The sequence below is a fragment of the Lolium rigidum genome, chromosome 2 (genome assembly GCF_022539505.1).
Source record: "Lolium rigidum isolate FL_2022 chromosome 2, APGP_CSIRO_Lrig_0.1, whole genome shotgun sequence".
Classification (NCBI taxonomy): Eukaryota; Viridiplantae; Streptophyta; class Magnoliopsida; order Poales; family Poaceae; genus Lolium; species Lolium rigidum.
The window spans coordinates 248,186,734-248,193,794 of NC_061509.1; the positions used below are offsets into that span (position 1 = coordinate 248,186,734).

A 7,061-nucleotide genomic window follows, 5' to 3' on the forward strand; every position below is an offset into this window, starting at 1 on the left:
GTGGGGCATCTGAATTAGAGAGAGTCAATCCTGATTTCTCGAGAAAACAGGCAAAACGGTGCTACCTGTAGGCAGAAAATCTCTCCACAGCAGTGGGCCAACCCAGAAACTAAAACAATGCCAAAGTCACACCGTCTGAACACCAAAATAGCTCAACGCTGAAGCGTACGTATCCAGGGGTATATATGATGCCCCCCCAGGGGCTTCACAGCGATTAGCGCCTCTGGGCCATTGGATCTTGCCAGATGGGGTCAATGGTGGATCTTAACCGTTCGTTTTTTTCCACAAGAGTATAAAAGGAGCACGCACACGGTGAAAACCCTAGCCGCCAGACCCGTCGCCTGCTTCGCCCTCCCCAATCCCGTCGCCCACAAGTCCTCTCCCCTCCCCAATCCAGTCGCTCGCTCTCCCCTCCCCAATCCCCTTCATCTTCATAGGCTCTATCTTCTTCTCTCCCATCAACAGAAGGTGAGCCCGTGCATGGTGGTGGCGATGCACAAGGCGGTGGTGCCAAAGCTCAGGGTTAGGTGGAGATCTTCTTCTCGGGCGACCCCCTGTACTGGCAGGAGGAGGAAAAGCAGCAGCCCACACCACCTTCATGGCCACGCTACGCCCCCGTTCTGGACCTCCTCGCGCCGTTCTGGAGGTGGAGCAGATGGGTGCTCTAGGGGCGGTGCTGGGACAGAGGTGGAGGAGCAGCACGGGGCAACTCTGGGCCGGAGGTGGAGCAGCAAGGGGCGGCCATGGGGGCGGCGCTAGGTGGAGAGGGGCTTGGCTAAGAATTAGTCCACCTACAGGTCCGTCCCTCCCTCCTCTTTCTATAATCCCCACATCTTACCATCTTTGTTTTGCATGGTTTTCTCTCTCCAATCTTCCACATATCCTCATCTTTGTTTGTGCAGGTTTTAGTTTATCTATGCCTACAAGGTGTTTGTCAAAAATCCTGTAAGGGAGAGATGAACCAAATCTGATATTGCTCTGTTGTTTACTCAAGAATTTCGTTTTTTCCTGAAATTTAGCCCTAAACCAGAGTAACTCGAGTTGTCGGTCTAGCATAGAACAAGGCTATATTTCTCTAATTTTTTTGTCAGTGAAACTAATTTTGGATTTGTATCTTATTGAGTAATGCCCAGAAAGTCATTTCTTTGATTACATTGTTATTTTGTAGGGCATAACCAAATCATCAATTCTGGCTTCTTCCTAATGCTACCTGAACAACTTGGATTCTGTCAATGTCTTAGCCTGAGGTTTAAGGGTTAGATTTTAACTTTTTGTCCGAAGTTACGTCAGACCAACATCATTTTGTTCTTGAGAAATTTTTGTAGGGTTTTCGTTTAATAACAATCTGCAACAGTACTTATGCTCCTTATATGTATTTGCACTTTTAAAATCTGTATATTCTTTTCTATATGATGCATTTCTAAACAAATTGTGTTAAACAAAGCATGAAATCTTATTTCCAGATCATTGACGATATAGCTATGAGTATATTTTAAACAGCCTGCAGTTTCTAAATTGGATTATATTGATATGTGAAGATATTCAGGTATGATCTTCCAATTGATCTTATAATACTATGAAGTTAGTACCCAACTTCTTCAGTTCTTAATATACTATATTTAAAGCCTTTGTACGTGCTAACAATAATTGTACAGTTCTGGCCCTTTTTTAGTGGTGTACCTTCCTTTTCATTACGCAGATACAAAGGGTGCTCAATTGGTCAACTTAGCAATCTGAATGGTATTTTTAATTCATGTTAATATTCTCTTTCAAAGCTTTGGCGTTTGACACCAAAATGAATTTATAGTTTGATGACTAATCCACTAGAGCTTGGTAATAATGGAGAGTTGGTCTTTGTTATATCATCTAGCTGCAACTTGACTCTGTTCTTGTGTATCTTGGTACATCAACTCTTCATACGATTGTGCATGTCACAGATATGAGATATATAATTCTTTGCGGTGCTAATTTCTTCGCTCATTGTGTTTTCTGTGTTGATTATTTATGTGCTTACTCTGTGTATTTGTATTTATCTTTTCGCTAGCTAAATTATATTTGGGACTGGAAGACCGAGGAGGTTGAGAAGGAAGGCGCCGCCGTGGATGCCGAAAATATAAATGATGTCGTTGTTGATGATAAGCGGGGGACCAAAAGAAAGATAAACATGTAGAACTGCCGAATAAGAATAAGAAGCATCCACAGAGGTTTGCGTATTTTAAGTTTTTGCATTGGCACCTAAATCTCAAGGAAAATCATTTAGTATGAATTCTCCGATGCTATTTTCTTCCTCCATAAATATGACACTTAACTGCATGTTTTATTTCTTATATTGTAGTATAAATGGCCTAATTACCTATACCATCTTTACATATAAATATGGACTGAAACAAGTATTTTTTTCCTATTACATTACAGATATTAATTGAAATTGAGTATGGAGGAAGATTCAGTGTTCATCCCAAGAGATATAATCCTTCATTTCTGTTCTCTTGATTTCATGGATGCATGAATATTCATCGGTTTTTGGGATCCAATTAAGCATGATTCTTTTGCAAAGTCCACTATTGTGTTTTATTGGCCTCTTAGGACCATGATTTGTGTTTCTGGTTTCTTATCTTCGTTCTAATGTAGGGATAACCAGCTTTGGAAAACTTTGTGGTTTTTTGTGTTAATTGTATGGCATTATTATCTGGTATATCGTGGTTTACGATAGCATTGTTGGTCTTTTATATATTTTGGATGAATTTCTCGCACTGTCAGTTCAACATTCGTATATTTACTTAGTGCTTCTGTGTTTTTCTGGTAATGGTGGCCTTATATTCTTTAATAAGAGAAAGTACAAAAATTGAAGGCGATTCTTACTGGAAATTTGTTGATCAGTAATTATGTTACTTTCTACAGGATGCCAGTTGTCGTGTTTCTAAAAAAAAAAATTTCGCTGTAGCTTGTGCAGGTGCATCTGAATGAAGTATGGTATTGTGTAATATCTATCATTTACGTTCCAGAGTTTTCACATGTGTCCCATAAAAATCCTGAAGAGAATTTAAGGCGAGTTCTTGATGGAAGTGCATTTAGCATTTCTTTCAAGGCAGAAACGAGCAGATGCTTGAAATTATCTCATTCTTGCATCAGTTTACAAATAGTTACATTACATGGCTATTAATTACAACGATGGATTCTCAGGCCGGAGCACTTGGCAGTAGCTGACCATTTAGAAGGGAAGGTAAAATTGGACAGTGTATATTTGCATATCTTCACAGCAACTTCAGAGTGCCATTTTTTTGTTTCACCATATAAATGATTATGTTTAGCTAACTGATGTTAAAGGTCAGTGTTCATGTGCCCAACGCCTAGAACTGCTGCTGAAGGTAAAACCGTGGTTTTAGCAAGTGGAAACAACAACATCAAGTGTGAAATGAAAAAAATTGTGCCCTGAAGTTTCGTCTGAAGATACCATTTATACGTCACAGCAATATACTTTGCTAGAATAGGTGTAGGTCTCATATACTCCAAGAAGTTAATTGGATAATTGCAATGGTTGTAGCAGCTCAAATTATTTGGATTGAAAATATTTCTGCTACAGAGAGTCCAAGTATTGACTGAACAATGAAAATCTTCCAGCTAATATTTATTTCATGATTTACAGGGGGTTTTACCTTTGTGCATCGATTCTATCCTGTTTTGCTGCCTTTCTGATAAGTACCATGGCGTCATTGGATGGACTTGCAGGTATTTGATGATTTGTTTCTATACACATTTGTTAGCTTAGAGTACATAGAAAGTTAATCTGCATCGATGCTTATACTTCTTATATGCAAAGATATTCAATATTTTCTATAAAGCATGGTCGTGCCTTTTGTTTTGGGTAATTATGTTGATGTAATATGGTCGTTTTGCATCTCAACAAAGTTATCTAGCAATAGCCAACTGCATCTGAACACAGCAGCAATATTGTTCTTTCCTCTCATTGTTTAATTACATGCTCAATTATATTTCACTTCATATTTTCCATGTACAATGGCACTTCAAATAACAATGGCCTTGTACTGCTACATGTGTTCTGTTTTCGTCGAGTCTTCTGGTCTGTTCCAGAAGTTAAAAAGACCCTCTGCATAGTACATTGCTGGACTGTGTTCCTAAACTCTTATATTTTAAGCTCTGATTTCTTGTTTGGGTTAGACATGTTGAAATAGGAAGTAACTACCCAATCCATGGTGTAATATGTATTTTATTGCAAAATGCAAAATGGCCTCCTTACATTTGGGGAAAGACTTACTTGTACTATATTTTATTTTAACTGGTTCATCTATCAATTAATTAGAAGAACAGCCATGTTGGTTTTGTATTCCACATATTTACGTCAGTCTGCATTCGGAGGTGCTGAACTCCATCCAGATCATCTAGGCTGAATTTGCCACGCCAGTGCACTGCAAGTCCTAAAAAAACATATAAACCAAATGTTAGAGCTTTTGTTGTAAATTCAGATATCTGAGTTCTACAGCGGGTTGATGGTAGGTCTGGGGATGATGGAGCCCTCGGTTTGACAGATGAAGACGTTACCAGTCATGCGTTCGCGGCTCTGGCAAAGGGAGCGACCATGGGGGCTAAAAAGTGAGGGGTGCGTCCTCCTGCATCAAATTAGGTAATTTTCATTCTTTTTTCAAATTGTGTTCAGTATTTCCTTTCAATGGCAGTGCTGGTTATGTGCTAGGATAGGAGCTCTGTTTTAGGTACTTAAAATATTGTTTTCTACTTGCTTTCTTCCATTTATATTTTATTCATCGAGAATTGAATGAAATGCGTAGTCATGTTAGGGGTAACACATTAATCTCCACAACTCCCTGATATTTGCCTACATATCCTTCATCCTGTAGGTCAGTGGGATATTGAGTGTACCACATATATGTGTTGAGGAAATATCGTTTGGTTGTCTCAACTCTCCCACGGGCTCTGCCATCAGTCGTAAAACTCTCTTGACTTGGGTAATTTTCACGGATTGAATTTTCCCGAGCTAATTCATGCAGATGGAGAATTCCTTTGATTTGGTATAATGTCCGCTGTCATTTTATGCAGTGGTGTCAAAGTGGGCAGTGTTTTATCTGTCAAGAGAGCCATGTTTCAGGAGTTGCCTCCTTTGATTGGGTCTGAAGAGGTTGGTTTAGCTAGGGTCGATGATTTCAACCTGCCAGCTGACCTACCTAAAGATAAAAGTTAGCTTCTATTCTTAGTGGGAACAGTCTCCAATGTATAGGTATGTGTCTTGTGTTTTTATGCTGGCCGAAGTTTTCTGTATAATGTTAGTTGGCAAGGGCGCTGTGAGAGTAAGTTGTGGCAACTGCGTCGAAACTTCAGACAGGAAAGAGGTTCTACATCAATAGCGATAACATCAAAAAGATTTTTTTTTAATGTTTATGCTTTGATTGCCTTCAAAATATTTTTCTTTTCTCGAAACTATCTGCAGTTTCAGATGACTTGCATGTAAAATATACTACTGCACTCTGTTACGTGACTTGACTGTTTAATAAATTGACTCTCTTGGCCATGGTACTTGCCTGTGTAAGCTATCACATGGAGAAATATATTTGTGCGTTATTTTCTGAGAAACATATCAAGTAATGTCTATCAGATTTTAAGCCCATGATCCAGTTAAGATTGTGCAGATTTTGACTTTTGTCTAGGATTTGTGTGCCATTGTTTTTGGCAAGGGATAGTTCAAAAGATGTGTATATGCCATAACCTGTCAAATTCAGGATAGAGCTTTAGCTTCTTAGACTTATAGATTATGCTGCTAAATAGAAGATGATTTCTTTTGTATGGACTGGAACTGCAATTGTTAATTATTGGTTGTTCTTGATAGAATCCCTTGATCTTATATCCAAATTTAGAAGATTTGTAACGTCTTGTGATTTGTCTCAATGGATTTTACTTTATCAACACCCTTTCATTGAATATGCAGTAAGACCAAAACATGAGAAATGGGTTTTATTTTCTCCCAAATATGGTTGTCTTAATTGGCTTCATGCACATAGTGTAGATAATTAGCCATCTATGTGCCCTTTATTGCAGCCTCGAGGGGACCTTAGTTGGCACTTGATGGCCTGTCTCATCTTGTTTTTATACCAAAGAGTTGGAGAAAAGAGAGTAAGTTAATTCTGAATTTGAAGATGACCTTGGACAGTGGCTGCAGAACCTGAAGTATCATATTTAACTCAATTATTGACTATAACCCAGTTGAGTTGTAGCAGCCTAACTGAGGTTGTCCAACACCATGTTAAATGTATCTAACTGCAAGCACTATAATTCTACTAATTTTTCTTTTGGTCTACATCCCTCTCCGTCATGCTCAGATACACTGTTGTGTTTGAGCAGGACCTAATTGTCTCACGCAAGCTCAGACAGTGATAGCAAGTGCAAGAGAGACGAAAATTTCTGAAGATGTTGCGACTGAAGATCCAACTCTGAAGCCTACTCCTATCACGTTTCTGCAACACATTGGCGCTGCAGTGTGTGGCATTCCGGACACTGAACTTGCTGCTGATCAGCTCTTGGCGCCTCGATCTGAAGATGCAAAATTGAAGAACAGGCTCAAGTTGCTTCAATTTCTTCATGCTACAAATAAAAGAATTATCGTGTTATGTTTTCCAGAACATTTGTGTTTTATCTCCATGCAATGGTTTTGAAGATCTTTCGGCAGTGAATGCTGGCTTATCTTATTCGTGGTACGTGGTTTTAATTATGAGGCGAAGTGTTTTGCTGTTCGTGGTACGTGGCTTCTGTGGTGAGGAAGTGTTTTGCTGTTAAAAAGGAGACAAAAAAGGGACGTTTTGATCATGTTTCATCAGAAAGTTCTGTCCTCGATGTTTCGACAAATTTGAATTTGTCCTATCCGTAGGTGCTTCATAGGACTTTGGAATAGCTTGCTCTTCATCTGAATAAATATATATGGGCCATGAGGTTCAGAAAAACAGTTGTTTGTAGACTGGTGAAAGAATATGGAATTTCAAACTCATTTTGTGGGAGAATATGGAATCTCAAACTCATTTTGTGGGTATTTTTGGCGA

At 39.0% G+C, this 7,061-nt stretch overlaps 1 long non-coding RNA gene across 5 annotated transcripts; it reads left to right on the forward strand.

Annotated features, from left to right (window-relative positions):
* The first annotated feature begins 356 nt into the window (after positions 1-356).
* On the forward strand, positions 357-6,736 carry LOC124693234. 5 transcript variants are annotated; one of them, XR_006999908.1, is made up of 5 exons: positions 357-3,729; positions 4,516-4,642; positions 4,875-4,982; positions 5,074-5,251; positions 6,370-6,736. It is a non-coding gene; the product is annotated as an uncharacterized LOC124693234 (long non-coding RNA). The 5 variants fall into 5 exon arrangements; XR_006999906.1 differs by having other exon boundaries at positions 357-3,223; positions 3,647-3,729; positions 5,074-6,736; XR_006999905.1 differs by having other exon boundaries at positions 357-2,204; positions 2,416-3,729; positions 5,074-6,736.
* The last annotated feature ends 325 nt before the right edge of the window (positions 6,737-7,061 follow it).